Source organism: Canis lupus, chromosome 4 (genome assembly GCF_048164855.1).
Source record: "Canis lupus baileyi chromosome 4, mCanLup2.hap1, whole genome shotgun sequence".
In the NCBI taxonomy this organism is placed as follows: Eukaryota; Metazoa; Chordata; class Mammalia; order Carnivora; family Canidae; genus Canis; species Canis lupus.
The window spans coordinates 18777403-18798588 of record NC_132841.1 but is presented as its reverse complement, the minus strand read 5'-3'; the positions used below and the strand labels follow the sequence as shown (position 1 = coordinate 18798588).

Below are 21186 nucleotides of genomic sequence, written 5' to 3'. Positions count from 1 at the left end.
TGGCCTGTAGTTCTCTTTTTTTAGTTGTGTCTTTATCTGGTTTTGATATGAGGATAATGCTAGCTCATAGAATGAACTTGGAAATTTTCCTTCTTTTTCTATTTTTTGGAATAGTTTGAGAAGAATAGATATTAACTCTTTAAATATTTGGTAGAATTCACCTATGAAGCCATCTGGTCCTGGACTTTTGCTTCTTGGGAATTTTTTGATCACTGATTCAATTTCTTTGCTGTTTATCGGTCAGCTCAAATTTTCTATTTCTTTCTGTTTTAGTTTTAGCAGTTTATATATTCTAGGAATTTATCTATTTCTTCTAGTTTGTCCAACTTGTTGACAATACAGTTTTTCATAATATTTTCTTATAATTGTTTCTATTTCTGTGGTGTTGTTATTTCTGCTCTCTCTCATGGAATATATTTTTGAAATAGGTAGCTAACTCTAGGACGTTTTATCACTTGTTTATTTTCCATATATTTTCCCTTCAAGAGATACCTACTTTGAGTTAGTTTCTTTTCTATTTTAGTATATAATCAGAGGATGTAATCTTAAGGATACTTGGCACTCCCAATGGGTTGGAATATAGGAAAGATATTGATAAATTCCTACAACTAAGATTAACAACCACAAAATAAATCAGCAAATCTTTATTTAATGTCTACCATGCTAGATACTATATTTGATACACAAAATATAAGAGAGAGACCTGGTCTCAAAGAGTTTAAGATCTGGGAAGCGAAGCTTAAATTAGGAAGTGAAGATACAAAACATTAAATTGTAATTATTTCATAAGACTAAAGATGGTCATAACTCAAAATGCACTATGTCTATCCTTGTTTAGATATTCCCTTTGCAGTTCTCTTTCTCCATAATTTGCACACAAGATGAATATAGACTTAATAAATATAAATCCAGCTTTATTAGACATTAATAAAATGCTAAATAGTGAGTTGTTATAACTGAACTTCATATTATGATGGGAACAATTCCTCTATAATGTTCTTATTTAGAACTTTAAAATGAAGAAGGAACTTTTAAAGAATGATTTATTCTTTATTTAAATAGTCATGATTCAGTGCTTAAACTGGTCATATGTGATTATTTATTCTCATTTTAAACATTCTCTTCTGTATTTTTGTTATTGATATCTTCTTTTATAATCTTCCCATGTGTCTCTTGTCTTTTCTCCTAATTCTGTCAACCATAAACAGTAAAGTCTTTTCCAGTATCTTTTTCCTCCTAGTGTTTTTATACCACAAGCCTTGGTTTCCCCCTGCAAATTTCACACTTTATTCTACTAACCATTCCCTTATTACTGTGGTTTCAAATCTTTTCTGCCAACAAACTGAACTTTTTCTTCTATTTATGCTTTGGTGAACTCCCACTTTTCATATGGTCTCTGCATGGTTGGAAGGACTATTTATTTATGTATTCCTTATAATTCTTCATTGTTTTTGAGGGAAAGGAACTATCTTTCCACCAGTCTTATCATGAAGACAATTCCCCTTAGCAAGCTGACTTTTCCCTTCCCATTCCCCTCACTTTAAGTCAGACTTCTGACCATTCTCATATAATTAATAGTGGTTTTCATGTTTTTTTCCTTTTTAACCCACTGATTTTCAGCATGTTTATGTACAAGGACAAGAATATGCTCAGAAAAGAGAGAAAAAAAATTTCTTTAGAGACAGAAATCTTCATTCAGAAGATGGATTTAACTGGATTTTACAGGACTTGCATAGAGAGGAGGGATTGCATAGTCCAAAGAGAAAATGTAATTTTCTCCTGAAGACAATGAATAGAGATGAATTGCATGAAAGCAGAGATTTTTATAGAGTGTGTAAATATTTTTTGAAGGGAGAAAATGAAGAAGGACTAGAAGATGGACAGTGGGAGAGAGAAAGCAAGAAAGGACAACTAGTTTAGAACGTGAATAAAACTGAAAAGTTTCCTCTGTGCTCTGTAGGAAATCAGAAACCTGGGAATGCTGTTGTTTTTATTCTGCCCTGATGATTTTCAAAATACATTCTAGGCACCAAAGAAGTTTTAAGATGTTACAGGATGAACTAGGGTCATGTACTGATAACATGACAGAGGGAGCACCATACACTAATTGAATAATGATTGAATTGAGAAGTCGTGTTTTCTGTAAAAAGGCATCAAAGATGACTCTGTAACTTGAAACTATTTGTATCTAGAAGGATTGTGTTGTATATGATTGGGAGGGTTGCCCATTTTGTGGAGAAGAATGAAGGATTTTTTTTTTTTTTCAAAACAGGTGGTAGAAAGATCTACTTGGCTTACAAATGAAGAGATAGATTAGGACAAAAACCAATGTAACCATGAATGCTATTTAGTACTACCACTATCCTTACAAAAAAACAAAGAAGACTACCATAAAAAGATAGAGTAAGAAGAAACAATAATTTTTAAAGGAAAGGGGACTCCCTACAAATATGATGGTGTAATAAACCCACACTTATATTTGGAGATCTTAACACCTCACTCTCAATAGTTGATACAATCTATGGACCAAAAATCTATAAGGATTTGGATAACTTGATTAATACTATCATCCAACTTAATCCAATAACTTTTATACAACTATCCATTAAGAAACCATAGAATACAAATTATTTTAAAGTGTACACAGAATATTTACTGAGATAGCTTATATTTGAGGCTATAAAACAAATGTTAATAAATTTAAAAGGTTTTGCATCATAAAGAGTATGTTTTCTGAACTGAATAAATTAAATTAGAATTAAATTAGATTTAAACTAGGAATTAATAATAGCAAATTCTCTAGAAAGACTCCCAATATTTAGAAGCTATATAGCATACTTTTAAACAACCTGCCAGTCAAAGCACAAAGCAAAGGAAGAATTGCAGAATATTGGGTAATAGATGAAAATGAAAATACTTCATATCAAGCTCTAAGCAAAACTTAGGTACACTTATAGCCCCATATTAGAAAAGTATAAATGTCTCAAATAAATGACCTCACTTTTTTACCTTAAGATTATTTTTTTTAAGATTTTATTTATTTATTCATGATAGACAGAGAGAGAGAGGCAGAGACACAGGAAGAGGGAGAAGCAGGCTCCATGCCAGAAGCCTGATGTGGGACTCGATTCCGGGACTCCAGGATCGTGCCCTGGGCCAAAGGCAGGCGCCAAACCGCTGAGCTACCCAGGGATCCCTTTACCTTAAGATTCTAAGAAAGAAATAACTCAATCAGAGAAGGACAAATACCATATGATTTCACTCTTGTGTGCAATTTAAGAAACAAAAACAAGGGAAAAAGAGAGAGTGAAAACAAAAAACAAAACAAAACAAAACAAAAAAAAAACCCAGACTGAACTGAAGAGAACAAAGAAGTGGGTCTCATTGGAGAGGTGGGTGGAAGGATGGGTAAAGTAGATGAAGGGGATTAAAAGTACACTTATCTTGATGAGTGCTGAGTCATGTATGGAATTGTTGGTCACTAGATTGCACTCCTGAAATTAATATAACACTGGATGTTAACAACCCTAGAATTAAAAATTTAAAAAAAAGAGAAACTAAGAAAGAGCAAAATTTTTTTTTAATTTTTATTTATTTATTTATTTTTATTTTTTTATTTTTTTTAAATTTTTATTTATTTATGATAGTCACACAGAGAGAGAGAGGCAGAGACATAGGCAGAGGGAGAAGCAGGCTCCATGCACCGGGAGCCCGACGTGGGACTCGATCCCGGGTCTTCAGGATCACGCCCTGGGCCAAAGGCAGGCGCTAAACCGCTGCAGGGTTCCCAGAAAGAGCAAATTAAATTAAATTCAAAGTAAGCAGAATAAAAGAAATAATATAGTGCAAATTTATGAAATAGAAAACAGAAAAACAGTAAAGACAATGAAACCAAGAGCTAGTTTATTGAGAAAATAGTAAACTTGATAAGCTTTTAGCCAGACTTATCAAGACAGAGAGGGAGATGGGGAGTGGGGGCAGAGGGAGATGAAGAGGAGGACGAGAGAGAATACAAATTACTAATATCAGAAATGAGGGAGTATACAGGTAGTAAGAGGATAATAAAGTAATTTTATGAACAGCTTTTTGTCAATGAACTTGAATAAATGGATGAAGTCTTTGGAAGATACAAACTATTAAAGCTCATTCAAGAAGAAAAAGATAATTTGATTGTCTTATACATATTAAGGAAACTGACTTTGTAGTTTAAAACCTTCCCACATAGAAAATTCCAGGACAGATGGCTTCACTGGCAAATCCTACCAAACATGTAAGAAAGAAATGCTACCAATATATACAGATTCTTCCAGAAAATTCAACAGAGGAAATACATCCCAACTCATTAGCTGAGGCCAATATTATCCTGACATCAAAACCAAAGACCTTGTAAAGAGAAATATGTGAACCAGTATCTCTTATGAATATAAATCCAAACTTTATTTTTATTGTTCACTACAGATTTTTAAAAAAATTAGAGTGTACTCTTAACCCTCTCCACTTATTTCACCCATCCCCTACTTCCCTTCTCACTAGTAACCATGAGTTCTTTATATTTGAGTCTGGTTTTCTGTTTGTCTCCTTTTTTGTTCATTTGCTTTGTTTCTGAAATTCCACAGATGAATAAAATTATATAGCATTTGTCTTTCTTTATTGACTTAATTTCACCTAGCATTATATTCTCTAGATTCTTCCATATTGCCGCAAATGACAAAATTTCACTTTTTTTATGGCTGATATTCATGTGCATGTGTGTATCTCTTCTTTATCCATTTATCTATCCACAGACAGTTGGGATGCTTACGTATCTAGGGTATTGTAAACACTGCTGTAGTATAAACATAGGGGTTCAAATATCTTTTTGAATTAATGTTTTTGTTTTCTTTGAATAAATATACAGTAATATAATTACTGATTATATGGTAATTCTATTTTTAATTATCTGAGGAGCATCCATATTGTTTTCCACAGTGGCTGTATGAGCTTGAATTTGCACCAACAGTGACAAGATTCCTTTTTATCCACATCCTTGCCAAAATTCGTTATTTTTGTATTTTTTTATTTTTAGCCATTCTGATAGGTGTGAGGTGATAGCTCATTGTAGTTTTGAACTGCATTTCTCTAATGATTACTGATGTTGAGACACATATTTTTTTTTTTTTTCAGTTTTATACCTTTATTTGACAATCAGCGATTAGTTCTCATCCACATTAACAGTCTGTAGATTTTTGAAAGTGGTGACAGGTACGTAGGTAACCAGCGTGTAGAGCTTGTTTCGTGAATCTTAATCCTCGTTACGTTTTCTGGACAACCGCACACGGATACGGTATGGAACATTCCTTATTCTTTTGGCCCAGACAGCTTTGTTGAGCCTGGTGTCAATGCGCACATCTGGAGTTCCCATCTCCTTCATGGCAAATTTCCGGATCTCTTTGAGTGCCCCAGGGGCCCGCTTCTTGAAACCCACTCCATGGATACGTTTGTGAATGTTGATGGTGTATTCTCTGGTCACTACCTCATTGATGGCAGGCAGAACGGCCCTTCTTCTCGCCACCCTTTGCAGGAGCCATTCTACCGGGCCCTAGTTGGAAAGCGAGACACATCTTAAGCACACCTTTTTATGTGACTATTGGCCATCTGTATGCTGTCTTTGGAAAAACGTCTATTCATGTCCTCTGCCCAAAATTGGATTATTTGCTTTATTTGAAGCTGAGATGTATAAATCCTTTATATATTTTAGATATTAACCCTTATTGGATGTCACATCTGCTAATATCTTCTCCCACTTAGTAGGTTGCCTTTTTGTTTTGTTGATGGTTTCCTTTGCTGTGCAGAAGCTTTTTATTTTGATATAGTCTCAATAGTTTAATTTTGTTCATTTCCCTTGCCAAAGGAGACATATCTAGAAAAATGTTTCTATGCCGATGTCAAAGAGATAATCATGTATGTTTTCTTCAAGGAACTGAATGGTTCCAGGTTTCACGTTTAGGTCTTTAATCCATTTTGAGTTTATTTTTTGTATCGGGTAAAAAAGTGGTCTAGTTTCAATTTTTTTGAGTGTTGCTGTCCAGTTCTCCCAGCACCGATTGTTGAAGAGACTTTTTTTCCACTGTATATTTTTGCTTCCTTTGTCATAGATTAATTTACCAGACAGTTGTGGGTTTATATCTCCACTGTCTATTCTCTTCCATTGATCTATGTGTCTATTTTTGTGCCAGTACCATACTGTTTTGATTACTACGTCTTTGCAGTATATTTTGAAATCTGGAATTGTGGGATCTTCAGCTTCGTTCTTTTTCAAGATTACTTTCACTATTCAGGGTCTTTTGTGGTTCCGTACAAATTTTAGGATTATTTATTCCAGTTCTGTGAAAAATGATCTTGGTTTTGTTTTTGTTTTTTAGAGAGGGAGAGAGAGACAGAGAGACAGACAGAGGGAAAGGGAAAGGGAGAGAAAGGATCTTAAGCAGGTTCCACACCCAGTACAGAACCTGACATGGGGCTTGATCTCACAACCCTGAGATCATGACTTGAGCCAAAATCAAGAGTAAGATGCACTTAACTGACTGAGCCATCCAGACACCCTGCTGTTGGTATTTTGATAGGGATTGAATTCAATCTGAAGATTATTTTAGGTGGTATGGACATTTTAACAATATTAATTCTCTCAGTTCCTGATCATGAGATATCTTTCCATTTGTGTCATCTTCAATTTCTTTCATCAGTGTTTTACAGCTTTCAGAGCACAGGTCTTTCACTTTCTTTGTTAAGTTTATTCCTAGGTATTTATTCTTTTTGGTACAGTTGTAAATGGGAATGTTTTCTTAATTTCTCCTCATTATTGCCACTATAAATGACACTTCATTATTAGTGTATAGAAATGCAACAGATTTATGTATATTGATTTTATATTCTATGGTTTTACCAAATTCATTTATTTTAGTGTTTTTTGGTGGGTTCTTTAGGGTTTTCTAATACCATGCCATTTGCAAATCATGAAAATTTTATTTTTTCTTTACCAATTTGGGTGTGTTACCTTACTGCTGTGGCTAGGACTTCCAGTACAATGTTGCAAAAAAGTGGGAAGAGGGGACATTCTTGTCTTGTTTCTGACCTTAGAGGAAAACTCTGTTTTCACCATTGAATATAATGTTAGTTTTGGATTTTTCACATATTGCCTTTATTATGTTGAAGTGTGTTTTCTCTAAACCTAGTTTGTTGAGAGTTTTTATGTTGAATTTATGTTGTGTTTTGTAAATGCTTTTTCTGGATTTATTGAAATGATCATGTGGTTTTTATCCTTTTGTTAATGTGATGCATCATATTGATTGACTTCCAAATTTGTACCCCTGGAATAAATCCCACTTGATAATGGTGAATGAATTTTATAATGTACTATTAGATTTGGTTTACCAATACTTTGTTGAGGATTTTTACATCTATGTTCATCAGAGATATTGGCCTATAGTTCTCTTTTTTTGTAGTATCTTTGTCTGGTATCTGCATCAGGGTAATGTTGTCTTTGTAGAATGAACCTTCCTCTTCTATTATTATTATTATTTTTGGAATAGTTCAAAAATAATAGGTATTAACTCTTCTTTGAATATTTGGTAGAATTCAACTGTGAAGCCATCTGGTCCTGGACTTTTGTTTGGTTTTTTATTACTGATTCAATTTCCTTGTTAGTAACTGGTCTGTTCAAATTTTCTATTTCTTCCTGATTCAGTTTTGTATGTTTATAGGAATTTATACATTTCTTCTAGGTTGTCCAATTTATTGGCATACAATTTTCATAACATTCCCTTATAATCCTTTGTATTTTTATAGCATCAGTTATTTCTCCTTCTTTCAGTTCTGGTTTTATTTATTTGAGAGATTTATTTTGATTTTATTTATTTGAGACAGATAAATAAATTAAATAAATAAATTTAATCTCTGTTTTCTTTTTGTTTGTTTGTTTGTTTTATGAGTCAGGCTTAAAAGTTTATCAATTTGGTTGATCTTTTCAAAGAACAAGGTCCTGGTTTTATTGTCTTTTGTTTTATTTTGAGTCTTCTATTTCATTTATTTCTGTTATAATCTTTGTTATTTTCTCCCTTCTACTGGCTTTGGGCTTTGTTTTTCTTTTTCTGTCTCCTTTAGTTGTAAGGTTAGGTTATTTGAGATTTGCTTTACTTCTTGATATAGGCCTATATTGCTCTAAACTTCCTTCTTAGAACTGCTTTTGCTGCATCCCAAAGATTTTAGACCATAGTGTTTTCATTTTATTTTTTCTCTACATGCTCTTTGATTTATTGATTGACCCATACATTGTTTAGTAACTTGTTATTTAACCTCTATTTATCTGTGCTCTTTCCAGATTTTTTTCTGGTGGCTAATTTCTAGCTTTATAGCATTGTGGTCAGAAAAGATGCATGACATGACTTTCATCTTTTTGAATTGGTTGAGACTTGTTTTGTGGCTAATTTGTGATCTGTTATGGAGAATGTCCCATGTGTACTTGACAAGAATGTGTATACTACTGTTTTAGGTTAGAATGCTCTGAATATATCTATTAGATCAATCTAGTCCAGTGTGTCATTCAAAGCCAGTGTTTCCTTATTGGTTTCCTGTTTGAATGATCTGTTCATTTATGTAAAAGCAGTGTAAAGCCCCTGCTATTATTGTATTACTACTGTTTACTTCCTTTTGTTATTAACTGTTTTATGTAATTGAGTTCTCCCATTTTGGATACAAAAATATTTACAATTGTTGTATCTTCTTGTTGGATTGTTCTGCTAGGATTATATAGTGTTCTTCTTTGTCTATTGTTATAGTCCTTGTTTCAGTATATTTTATCTCATATAAATATTACTACTCTGACTTTCTTACCATATTCATTTGCATAGTAAATGATTCCTCCCTTCACTTTCAATCTGCACGTCTTTAGGCTTGAAATAAGTCTCTTGTAGGCAACACATATATGGGTGTCTTCTTCTTCTTCTTCTCCTTCTTCTTCTTCTTCTCCTCCTTCTTCTTCTTCTTCTTCAATTGTGTTTATTTCAGAGAGAGAGAGAGAGAGAGCACAAGCATGAGCGGGGGAGAGGCAGACGAGAGAAAGAAGCAGACCCCCAGCTGAGCAGGGAGCCTGATGCAGGGCTCCATCCCAGGACCCTGGGATCATGACCTGAACCAAAGGTTGATACTTAAGCTAGAGAGTCAAGGTCAATTGTTTGAAATGCCACTAAACTGCTCTTTACAGACCATGTATTAAAACAATTTTGCGAGAATTTTCCAAACTGTAATGTTGTGCTTGGCAAACTGGGAAACATGGAGCAAATGCAGGGACGGTGGCCACAAGGTGGCCCAGGTGCCCCAGGTCTCCTTTTTTTTTTTTTTTTTTTTAAATCCCCTCTATCACTCTATGTCTTTTCTATTGAAGTATGTGGTCTATTTACATTCAGAGTAATTATTGAAAACTCTATATTTATTGCCATTTTGTTACTTGTTTTATGGTTGTTTTTTCAGTTTTTACTGTTTCATCCATTGCTCTCTTCTTTCACAGTTAGATAGCTTTCTTAGCAATATACTTGGATTCTTTTTTCTTTATTCTTTGCATACCTATTACTGGTTTTTGATCCGTAGTTACCATTAGGTTTGTGTATAACACCTGCACATAGCAGTATTTATTAAGGTGATGGTTGCTTAAATTTGAACTCATTCTTTATTCCTCTCCCTCACCCCTCCACCCCCATTTTAGATATATGGTCATACTTTACATCATTTTGTTAGTCCCTTAACTGATTTTTACAGTTAAATTTATATTACTGCTTTTGTACTACCTACTTTTCTTGCTCTTGGTTATGGCCTTTCATTTCCACTCAGAGTCCCCTTCAAATTTTTTGTAGGGCTGGTTTAGTGGTCATAAATTCTTTTAAGTTTTGTTTGTCTGGGAACTCTTTATATTTATATTTCCTTCTATTCTAAATGATCCCCTTGCTGGATAGAATATTCTTGGCTGTAGACTTTTTTTTTTTTTTCCTTTCAGCATTTTGGATATATCATGCTTCTCCCTTCTGACCTGAAATATTTTTGATGAAACATCAGCTGATAGCCTTATGGGCTTTCCCTTGTATCTAATTATTTTATTGTATCTTGCTGCTTTTAAAATTCTCTATTTAGTACTACTTTTTACGTTTTAATTATTATGTGGCTTGGTATGGCCCTCCTTGTGTAGCTTTTCTTGGGAGTTCTCCATGCCTCCTGGATCTGGATGTGAGCTGCCTTCTTCAGATTAGCAGAGTTTTTAGCTATTATTTCTTCAAATAAATTTTCAGCCCCCCTTTTCTCTTTTCTCCTTCTGAGATTCCTATAAGGTGAATGTTATTATGCTTCATGACTTCATCAAATTCCTTTAAGCTATTCTCATTTATTAATTTTTTTCTTTTTCCTGTTTAGCTTGGTTGCTTTATATTACTGTCTTCCAGCTCACTAGTCTGTACTGCTTTTTCTAGTCTATTATTGATTTCCTCTAGTGTATTTTAACTTCACATATTGAGTTCCTGATCTCTGATTGGTTCTTTTTTAATATTTTCCTTCCTTGTTAAATGTCTCACTGAAATACTCCACTCTTTTCCCAAGTCCAGTAACTAACTTTATGGCTATTTGAATTCTCTATCAGGCATATTGCTTGTCTTGTTTCATTTAGCTCTCTTGCTGTTATTTTGTTCTGTCCTTTTATTTGGGCCATATTCTGTTGTCTTTTCACTTTGTATAACTCTGTGTTTGTTTCTAGTATTAGGAAAGTCAGCTATGTCTCCTTATCCTGAAAGTAGCAGTCTTATGAAGAAATCCTGTAGATCTCTGTAGTGTGATGTCCCCTGTTCATCGGAACCAGGCACTACAGGGGTGTCTCTTATATGTGTTGTATGTACTCCAGTGTTGTGGTTGAGCCACACTTGCCTTCAGTCCAGTGGGCTACCATGGCCATCTTTGCCTGTTGTGGGCAAAATTTGGTCCCTGTTTTGTTAAGAAGCTAATCAGAGCCACCTGAGGCTTGTAGTTAGGTCAGACTAGATACTCTTTGCTCATTTTCCAGGACTGTGGAGCACTCTTCCTGTGCTCCAAAATCCCTGAGAGGATTTTGTTAGTGGGTGAGGACTGTAGTCAGATCAGATGTCTGTCCCAAGCCTGTCTGTTGCAGTTGCAGTGACCCTGGACTACAGGGATCTTTCCTTGGGCTGCCATTTGTGATGTTTTTGTTGATGGGTGGGGATAACTGTCAGATCAGATGTCTGCCCCCAACCTACTCCTGGGACTGCAATCAAACTGGTATGTATGGCTATCCTCCTGTCTCTCCAGAGCAAGAGTCAGTTTGGATTGGTGCTGGTCACTGTTGGAGCTGCTTATAGGATGAGATCTGGCCAGATCTGCTTTAGTGAGACTCCTGCTGAGTGATATAGATTGGATGTTTTAAATCCATAGAAGAATGAAAGAGCAAAGTGTGCAGTGTTAATAAGCTATCTTGAGAGTGTTTGAGCTATTTTCCACAGGTGTCCAGTTATCTAGGCTGGGGACCAGGGGACAGAAATGGCACCCTCCAGTTCTTTTGTTCTCAGAGAAGTCTCCTGAAGATCTCTGCTCCTTCAGCACATGTTTTGAGATTAGTAAATAAATCATCCTCTATACTTTAGTTGTTTTTCAAACTGCTGCTTCTATGCTGTATCTTGGAGAGGTTGTTTGTTACACTATCTCTTTAAGCATAGGCACTCAGTTTCCTATTGCCTTCTGATTCTTCCAGAGCTAGCCTCTGGTTTTTAAAGTTCCCAGAGTTAAGCCCCACTTATTGTAAAACTCATGAAGTTAAGCCCCTCTGGCTTTCAAAGCTAAATGTTATGAAGTTTCAACTTCCTAGTGCAGGTCTCCTATGTCTGGGGTCCTCAATGTGGGATCTGTTTCTCTTCCTTCTCCCACACTTGTGATGTCCCTCTCATTTGTGGTTAGTCTCATTGGTTAGTTTGCTTCCCGACTAGGGTTATGCCCTTCTTGAGATTTTTGGTGTGGACTTCCTCTCTACAATTAATCTTAACCATGCAGAGTCTGTTCTACCAGTCATTGGTTTATTGTATGGATTAGTTGCATTGATATGGTTTTCATCTAGGTATATCTGTGGGATGAGCGTCTTCCTACTCTGCTATCTTCCCTTGCTCCCTAAACATTTTTTTTTAAATATGGGAAAATATAATCAAAAGGTGTCTAAATAGGCTAATACAAGTGGACAAAATGGAATTGATTTTAAGAATACAATGTTGATTTAAATATAAACATTCAGGGTCACCTGTGTGGCTTAGTCAGGTAAGCATCTGCCTTTGGCTCAGGTCATGATTTCAGGGTCCTAGGTTTGAGCCTTGCATTGGGCTCTCTGCTCAGCAGGGGAGTCTGCTTCTCCTTCTCCCTCTGCCCTTTGTGCTCAACTTGTGCACGTGCTCTCTCTCCCTCACTCTCAAATAAATAAACTCTTAAAAATTTCGTGTAAATTCACCATTCAAATTCACCAAAAAACTGAAGAAAAACGATGATAATCACAATGGAAAAAACAAGAAAAGCATGATGACCAAATTCAACATCCGTCCTTAATAAAAACTATCAGAAAACTAGACAGAGAAAGATACTTCTTCAATTTGATAAGAGGCAGGCATGAAAAGCCTATAGTAAACATATTTAATACTGAAATACTAGATTCTTTCTAAGATACAAAACAAGGCAAGGGTGTCCACTCTTACCACTTTTATTCAACATTATACCAGAGGCTGTATCTAGTGAAGTATGTCAAGAAAAAGAAATAGAAGACATCTGGATTGGAAAGGAAGAAGCTGTGTAAATGACATAATTATATATGTAGAAAATATAGTATCTATTAATCCTCCAAATTGTAACTAAAGAAAGTTTTACAAGGTTTTAGAATACAAGACTAATATACAAAATTAAGTTGTATCTATTCTATCAAAGGAAATTAGGAAACAATTAAAACAACAAAACTATTTTTAATAATATAAAAACTACAAAATATAAATCTGACAAATTAACAAGGCCTATACACAGAAAACTATATAACATTTCCAAGAGAGATGAAATAAAACCTAAATACCTTGAGATATAAGTTGGTTAGAAGAGTTAATAATGTTAAGGTGTTTGTTCTTCCCAGACCAACCCATAGATTTAATGCAATTTTTTTGGTATATTTTTTTATTGGAGTCTGAGTTGCCAACATATAGTATAACACCCAGTGCTCATCCCATCAAGTGCCTCCCTCAGTGCCCATCACCCAGTCACCCCATCCCCCCGCCCATCTCCCTTCCACCACCCCTTGTTCATTTCTCAGAATTACGAGTCTCTTATGTTCTGTGTTCCTCACTGATATTTCCCACCCAGATTCTCTCCTTTCCCCTATAATTCCTTTCGTTATTTTTTATATTCCCCGAGTGAATGAGACCATATAATGTTTGTCCTTCTCCAATTGATTTATTTCACTCAGCATAATACCCTCCATGTTGAAGTAACTGGTGGGTATTCGTCATTTCTAATGACTGAATAATATTCCATTGTATACATATATCACTTCTTCTTTATCCATTCATCTTTCGAAGGACACCGAGGCTCCTTCCACAGTTTGGGTATTGTGGACACTGCTGCTATAAACATTGGGGTGCAGGTGTCCCGGCGTTTCACTGCATCTGTATCTTTGGGGTAAATCCCCAGCAGTGCAATTGTTGGGTCATAGGGTAGTTCTATTTTTAACTCTTTGAGGAACCTCCACACAGTTTTCAGTTTCTGCCTATTTTGGAAACTCATTCTCTCTCCTTCTATTCTGAATGAGAGCCTTGCTGGATAAAGTATTCTTGGCTGCATGTTCTTCTCATTTAGGATCTTGAATATGTCCTGCCAGCCCTTTCTGGCCTTCCAGGTCTCTGTGGAGAGGTCTGCTGTTGATATAATACTTCCCCCCATATAAGTTAGGGATCTCTTGTCTCTCACTGCTTTAAGGATTTTCTCTTGATCTTTGGAATTTTCAAGTTTCACTATTAAATGCCAAGGTGTTGAATGGTTTTTATTGATTTTAGATGGTGATCTCTCTATCTCCTGGATCTGAATGCTTGTTTCCCTCCCCAAATTAGGGAAGTTCTCAGCTATGATTTGGTCAAATATGCTTTCTGGTCCTCTGTCCCTTTCAGTGCCCTCTGGAACCCCAATTAAACATAGGCTTTTTTCCTTCTGAGGCTATCATTTATTTCCCTTAACCTTTCCTCATGGTCTTTTAATTGTTTTTCTCTTTTTTCCTCAGCTTCCTTCCTTGCCATCAACTTGTCTTCTATATTGCTCACTCTTTCTTCTACCTTGTTAACCCTTGTCATTAGGACCTCCAGTTTGGATTACATCTCATTTAATTGATTTTTAATTGATTAGATCTAAATTCTGCAGTCATGAAGTCTCTTGATTCTTTTATGCTTTTTTCCAGAGCCACCAGTAGCTTTATAATTGTGCTTCTGAACTGGCTTTCTGACATCGAATTGTAATCCAAATTCTGTAACTCTGTGGCAGAGAGTCTGTTTCTGATTTTTTTTCTTTTGTGGTGAGTTCTTTCTAGTCATTTTGCTCAGTGCAGAGTGGCTGTATGAGTGGGCTGCATCAAGAATATCAACTACGACCTAAGTAAATTTCACCCCAGATGATTCTGCCGAGTTCAGAGACCAGAAATTGAAAACAAAGATCAGAATGAAATAATACAAAGGGACCATGAAAGTGAAAAACAAATTTTAAAACAAAGTAGTAAAAAATAAAAGGCCAGCAATCCTAAAGAAGAGAAAAAAGAAAAGAAAAAAGAAAATTGAAAAAAAAAAAAAAAAAGAGAGAAGAAAAAAGGGGAGGACTGGGAGATGGTGGTGGTGACAAATTTGTAGTGGAGGGAGAATGTAATCTACCTGAGGGGTTCTAGAGGGTGATTCTCTTGTTTCTGAGTATACTAAGTCTGTATGTTAGAAGATGCTCAGTCCCAAATTTATATAAACCAGAAATACTTGTAGAGGGACCCAACACTGACCACCAAAACATAAATGAGATAAAAGAGGGGGCAGAATGGGAATAGGGAATTTCACAGGCACGGTATACCACTTGGTTCCGGGTGCATGCTGGTCATGTTTTAGAAGGTATTAACTTCTGCCATTGTAGAACAAAATGAGGCAGAGAAAACAAAAAACACAAACAAAACAAAGCAAAAAAACCATATCTTGTACATCTCCCAAAATTGAGTATGTTGAAGGGAATCTAGAAGTGGAAAATATATCTAGGACCTGTAATTGTAGAAATATGAAAGTCAAAAAGGAAGAAACTTAAAAATGAAGAGATGTTAAATATTGTAGGTAAGGTAGGAAAATAGAATAAAAATTGGAAATTTACAGTCAAATATAAAACTGAGTTGTAGGCAGCCCCGGTGGCAGGTGGTTTAGCGCGGCCTGCAGCCCGGGCACGATCCTGGAGACTGGGATGGAGTCCCGGGTGAGGCTCCCTGCATGGGGCCTGCCTCTCTCTCTCTGAATGAATAAATAAATAAATCTTAAAACAAAACAAAACAAAACAAAACTGAGTTGTACTAGAAAAAAGGAAGAAAAAAAAAAAAGGAGGGGTATCCTCTGGTTCTATGTAGTAAATCCCTCAACTGCCCCTGGAGCTTTCCAGCGCTGCTCGGTGGAGAACTTGCTCTTCCCCGTCCTTCCAGCTGGTCTCTGGGGGAGGGGCCTGCTGTGCTGATTCGTGTGTGCACCTGGGGGAGCTGCCTCTCCCCCCCCCTCCCCGCTGGGTGCAGGCTCAGTGGGAGCTGTTGACCCCCTGAGGCCTCTGTTCCCTGGCGGCCCCGCCCCTCCCAGGCACAGGGTGGAACAAGGAGGACCACCACCACCGGCCCGCAGCCAGCTCCCCAGCTCTGGGGTCAGCTCCCGCACGAACTACCACAGTGTCCCAGTCCGCACTGGCCTGGGTGCCCCCCGGGGTGGGGGCGCTGACCTGCACAACCTCGGGGCGCCCGGCGGCAGGAGCGTCCTCACCGTCCTGTGCCCTCGCAGCCTCCTCCCATCGGCAGGAGCGCAGGATAGTAGGCTGTGTCCCCCGGCGCCCTGGGGTCCGGGGCCTGCGCTGCTGGAATCACACTCCTGTGGCCGCGGCGGGAAGGCAGCAGGCGCAGCCCCTCCGCCCGAGCCCCCGCCTGACCCACCGGCTTCTCCCTGAGGCCCCGCGCGTGCGCGCTCCAGGCCTTTACCGCGCTCCGCCCACAGTCTGCGGCGCGTCTTCCCGGGCGCGCTTCCTCTCTCAGGGACTCCGGGAACCTGGAGGCTCCACCGCCCCTCCAGATCCAGCGATTCTGCTCGATTTCCCTGCTAATCGCTTTTCCATCCGGGAAGAATCCAGTGCGTATTTTTAAAGTTCCCGCTTCTCGGGGGCGGGCTTTCCTCTCCGGGAGGCTCTCACCACAGCCTTAGCCCGGCTCCTCGCGGCCCCTCCCCCACTGGATTCTTTTTTTTTTTTTTTTTTTTTTTTTCCGTCTTCCTTCCTTGTTAGAAGCAAAAACGCGTTTCTCTGTAGCGTTCCAGCTGTTCTCTCCTTAAATCTCAAGTGGAATTCGTAAGTTTTCAAGATGGTTTGGAAGTTATCTCGGTAAGTGGGTGGGGCCGGGGGAGGTGAGGCACCTACTCCTCCGCCATCTTGCCCCGCCCCCGATTTAATGCAATTTTATCCAAAGATCCCAGCTGGCATTTTTATAGATATTGGAAAAAAACTATTTCTAAAAATTTATGTGGAAATGCAAAGGATCAATACTAGCCAAAACAACTTTGAAAAGGAAGGACAAAATTGGAGTATTAACAATACATGATTTCAAGATTTATTATAAAGCTACACTAATCAAGATAGTGTAATATTAAAAGGAGCTTAGAAAAACATCAACAAAAAAGAACAGAGTACAGAAATAGATCTATATGTATGTGTACAACCGGTTTTCAAAGAAAGCGTAAAGGCAATCCAATGAAAAAAGGATAACTATTTCAAAAAATGGTCCTGGAAGTATTGGTTGTCTGCATGTAAAATGTTGAACTTCAAACTTTAAATATGAACACTTTATTTTATGCCAATTATATCCCAATAAAACTAAGAACGTATGGTAAAGCAGAAAAAACAAAAGTAACAAAATGGAGAATGCCATTAATTAGCTACATCACATGCTGTATAAGGGCATTATATTCCTTTCTCTAAGCCCGAGGTGTACGTAGCTTCTGCTCCAGTACAAAATGAGTATTCTAGGTCACAAGTATAGAATTAGGTAAAGAACATTCCTAAATTCTAATGTTTATTTTGCAACGTGCAAAAGTATAAGGTGTAGCTTATAAAATTCATAATTTATACTAGGACATATCTTTTCACTACTATAATTAGTTCACATACACATACATTTAAAATAAATCAGAACCACTCTATTCCCCCACAACATATCAGCAAGAAAACAATGTGGATTCACATGCCCTGATAACCTCCTTTCTGTTTGAACATTCAATCTGTGGTAGAATTTTCCTCTTAAAAGTAACGTAATAGATTATAGGACTTTTTATGTGTAGTATTTCTTTTTCATCATAATTTTTCAATATGGTTTTACAGATCATTTTACGTTTAGCTTAAAATTGCTAGCCTTCTGAAATTTATCGAAGAGGCATTGGTCATAGTTTCCAGGCCTGAAGTTGCCCTGTCTCATGTGTGTTATCCTTGAATGTTTTCTGACTTGCTTCTGACATGATTACCTTCAGGCTGGCCTGATAACCTAGCTGACTCAATTTTTCCTCACTGCTGCTTCTCTTGCGCTGCAGCAGGAAATAGCTTCTATTGTAGATCACCAAGATATGGGTTTCAGTTTTACAAGGATTTGTAACAGGTACCCTGGAATATTCTTTTATACTGACATCAATTCAAGCCTATAATCTTGGTTTGATTCTCACCATGTGGTTCAAAGTGTTTAGAAGAGTCGCTGGTGTTTTCAAATGGGTTTTTGTGTGTATTGTGTAATGTGTGTATTGTGTATAGGGTATATTGTGTATGTGACTGTATGTGTCTACATATGTGTGTATACATGTACAAAAACACATATATGAAGTATGAGAATATATTATTCTCCTATTTAAGCCAATCCAGTTAATTTTTATTTGATTTATAAACAAATGGAATTCTTAAAATGATCCAGCAGAATAATAATGCTTTTATTATGTCTTGATATACTACAGATATCAGTACATTGCTTGAAGCATAAATCTTGATGAGTTTCTTAGATGTTTTCCTCTATCTCTTGAGCTTTTTTTCTTTTTAGCTAATGTAATCATGGATCTAATATAATGGTTCTATATCTAAATTTCTGTCTTTCATATTTTATCTCTCAGCAATATAGGCTTAAGGGCCTGATATCAATACACATCAATTTGTTAGGGTTCCATTTTGTCATAAGATTTTGCAACATAGGTAAATTACTTTTTCAATTTCTGGACAATTTCTTCTGTTATTTCAGTATAGTTTTATCTCCTGAGAGTGACATATTTCTGCTACTGATGAGAATTATGAATCTCAAGCAAGAATCTGCCCATTCCCACACCATCTGAAATGCTACTTAACATTTCTTATAATTGGTGCCATAAGCATTTCAGATTTCACTTCTGATGCCACCTAAGGGTATATTACGTAGGTGATAGATTAAAGGACTAAGAGCATATATACATTATAAGATCAAATCACATTCTTGGTTAAATTTTCCAGGAAGAAAATCTCCTCAGAGGTGGGATGGCCATGTTAACAGGAGCACCATTTTTCAGCATAATTGCCTATGGCACTTGCAGAGAAAAATAATACATGAGCTATGGAAAGCTCAATTTTTGGTAGGTCACTTCTCTTTTCACATGGAAGATTTTACATTAAGAACATTATGAGCACCTTTAAGTGAGCACCTATTATGAGCACCTATTAAAACTTCATTCTGGGGATCCCTGGGTGGCGCAGCGGTTTGGCGCCTGCCTTTGGCCCAGGGCACGATCCTGGAGACCCGGGATCGATTCCCACGTCGGGCTCCCGGTGCATGGAGCCTGCTTCTCCCTCTGCCTGTGTCTCTGCCTCTCTCTCTCTCTCTCTCTCTGTGACTATCATAAATAAATAAAAATTAAAAAAAATAAAATAAAATAAAACTTCATTCTGATGTGTTTAAAAAAAAAGAGCTGGATCTTCTATATCTCTCTTTTTCAAAATCAGAAGCTGATTTGCTTGAATGGCAGTCAAATTAGTCACCTGAAACTCCACAATATGTTAAATTCTACAAGAGTAAATGGTTTAGGGATCCCTGGGTGGCGCAGCGGTTTAGTGCCTGCCTTTGGCCCAGGGCATGATCCTGGAGACCCGGGATCGAATCCCACGTCGGGCTCCCGGTGCATGGAGCCTGCTTCTCCCTCTGCCTATGTCTCTGCCTCTCCCTCTCTCTCTCCGTGACTATCATAAATAAATAAATAAATAAATCAAAGAGTAAATGGTTTATAAAGATAAAAACATTATTTTAAATGAATAGTTGTCTTAAGCCAGCCCAGCAATGTTTATGATGTGATTGGAACCAAAGAACCACGATAGGTTAGCAGTCTTTATATACATAGCTCTCTTGTGCAGTTTTAATTTATCCCTCACAATATTCTTTCACAAAGTCTTGAAAGCTACTTCAAAAAGGTGGTCTCAGGACAATGTCTTTTCATGTACCAGGAATGCGACTTTTAAAAAAGCTTAATAAATTTTAAATCATACTCATGTTAAAATTCATAGAGAAGTTCATTGGTGTTTTGAAAGCTTGTGACCATTGGAAATACTACAATTCCAAACTGTCAGCTACATAAGGTGCTACTTGCTTTCTGCCATTTTCCCTGAAATGACTCCTTTGCAGTAGTTTTCCAGGGTTTGATAAACAAACCTATTCACTTTACACATGTATGTATACATACATCCTCATCATATTTGGTGCATGGATTTTTTTCTGAAGATTAATTTATTCGTGTATTGTATATAATGACTGTTCCTAGCATTTGTTTATTTCATACCCCAGCGCAATTTCTCCAAATTTCCATCTGACTAATAAAGATAAGTTTTGTTTTCTGATGTTAAAATTTCTGTGGGGGGGGGGGGGGTAAAGAATTAAATTTCTTCTGATAGGAAGATTTTTGTTTTCATTTTGAGATGCAATAAGTGAAATCTTAATTTCCTTAGTATACTTTGTAGACAGGTAATTTTTTTTTATCAGCTTCACATAGGTATCTTGGAAGGTTGAAAACTTAAAAAAAAAAAAAAAAAAACTCTGAGAATTTTATAGTTGAGTTGACCTAAACAGAGAGAGATCTGACCCACAGAGAACACTTTAGATGATTAAAAGGCTGTTTTTTTCATTCCAACCAGAAATAACAATTTTCTTTTCCTACCACTATTTCTTTTGCCCAAAGGAATATGCCTAAACTTTCATTTGGTGATGGGATCATAGCAGGGAGTAACCTAACAATTGGGAAAATAAGTTAGTTAGCCTTAGAGGTGTTCTCACATTTATTACATCATTATGTACCAAGAGGTTTTTATGACCTATTATTTAAATACATATTGCCAGCCTGGAGGCTTGAACAGTGAATAGTTTATAATGAGATATTATATTTTCAGTTTTCCATCTCCTTTCTGACATGAGTATATGCCTATCAGAAAGCCTGGAAAGTGATGTCGTGGATAGCATTTCTTTATTATAAAATGAAAAAAAAACGTTCTTGAAATACTGATGACATCTAGAAAAGTTTAGAAAAAGTCACCAAATATTGCTTTTTGCACTTGAAAACTGAAGTGAAATTCATATTATTATCATTTTTATGCTAAAAGTATGATTTCCATTTTGATAAAGTTGTTTGCCTTTATTGTACCTGACATTTCAGAAATGTCACATAGATGTTAATTATCTTTAGATATAATTCAGAAGTGGCCATATTTTATATGTGACAGGGCCATCCCATCTTCTTAATGACTTGGAGTTCTGGCAAGGATACTGCTCTATTTTGGAATAAGGGTACTTGAAAACTAGTTAGAAAAAGATTTTTTTTTTTTTGAAAAAGATATTTTTAATTGCCC

The 21186-nt window shown here is 36.6% G+C and overlaps 1 protein-coding gene across 9 annotated transcripts in view; it reads left to right on the top strand.

Moving 5' to 3' along the window:
* Positions 1 to 21186, top strand: part of CTNNA3 (catenin alpha 3) — a 1664912-nt gene that overhangs the window by 944515 nt on the left and 699211 nt on the right. The window contains exon 1 of one of the 9 annotated variants that reach the window (XM_072823265.1): positions 16556 to 16680. The exons of the other annotated variants lie outside the window; for them this stretch is intronic. The gene's annotated coding sequence lies outside the window, so the exon portion shown is untranslated. Of the gene's footprint in view, positions 1 to 16555; positions 16681 to 21186 lie in introns of those variants that run through there. 9 annotated transcript variants of the gene reach the window in all.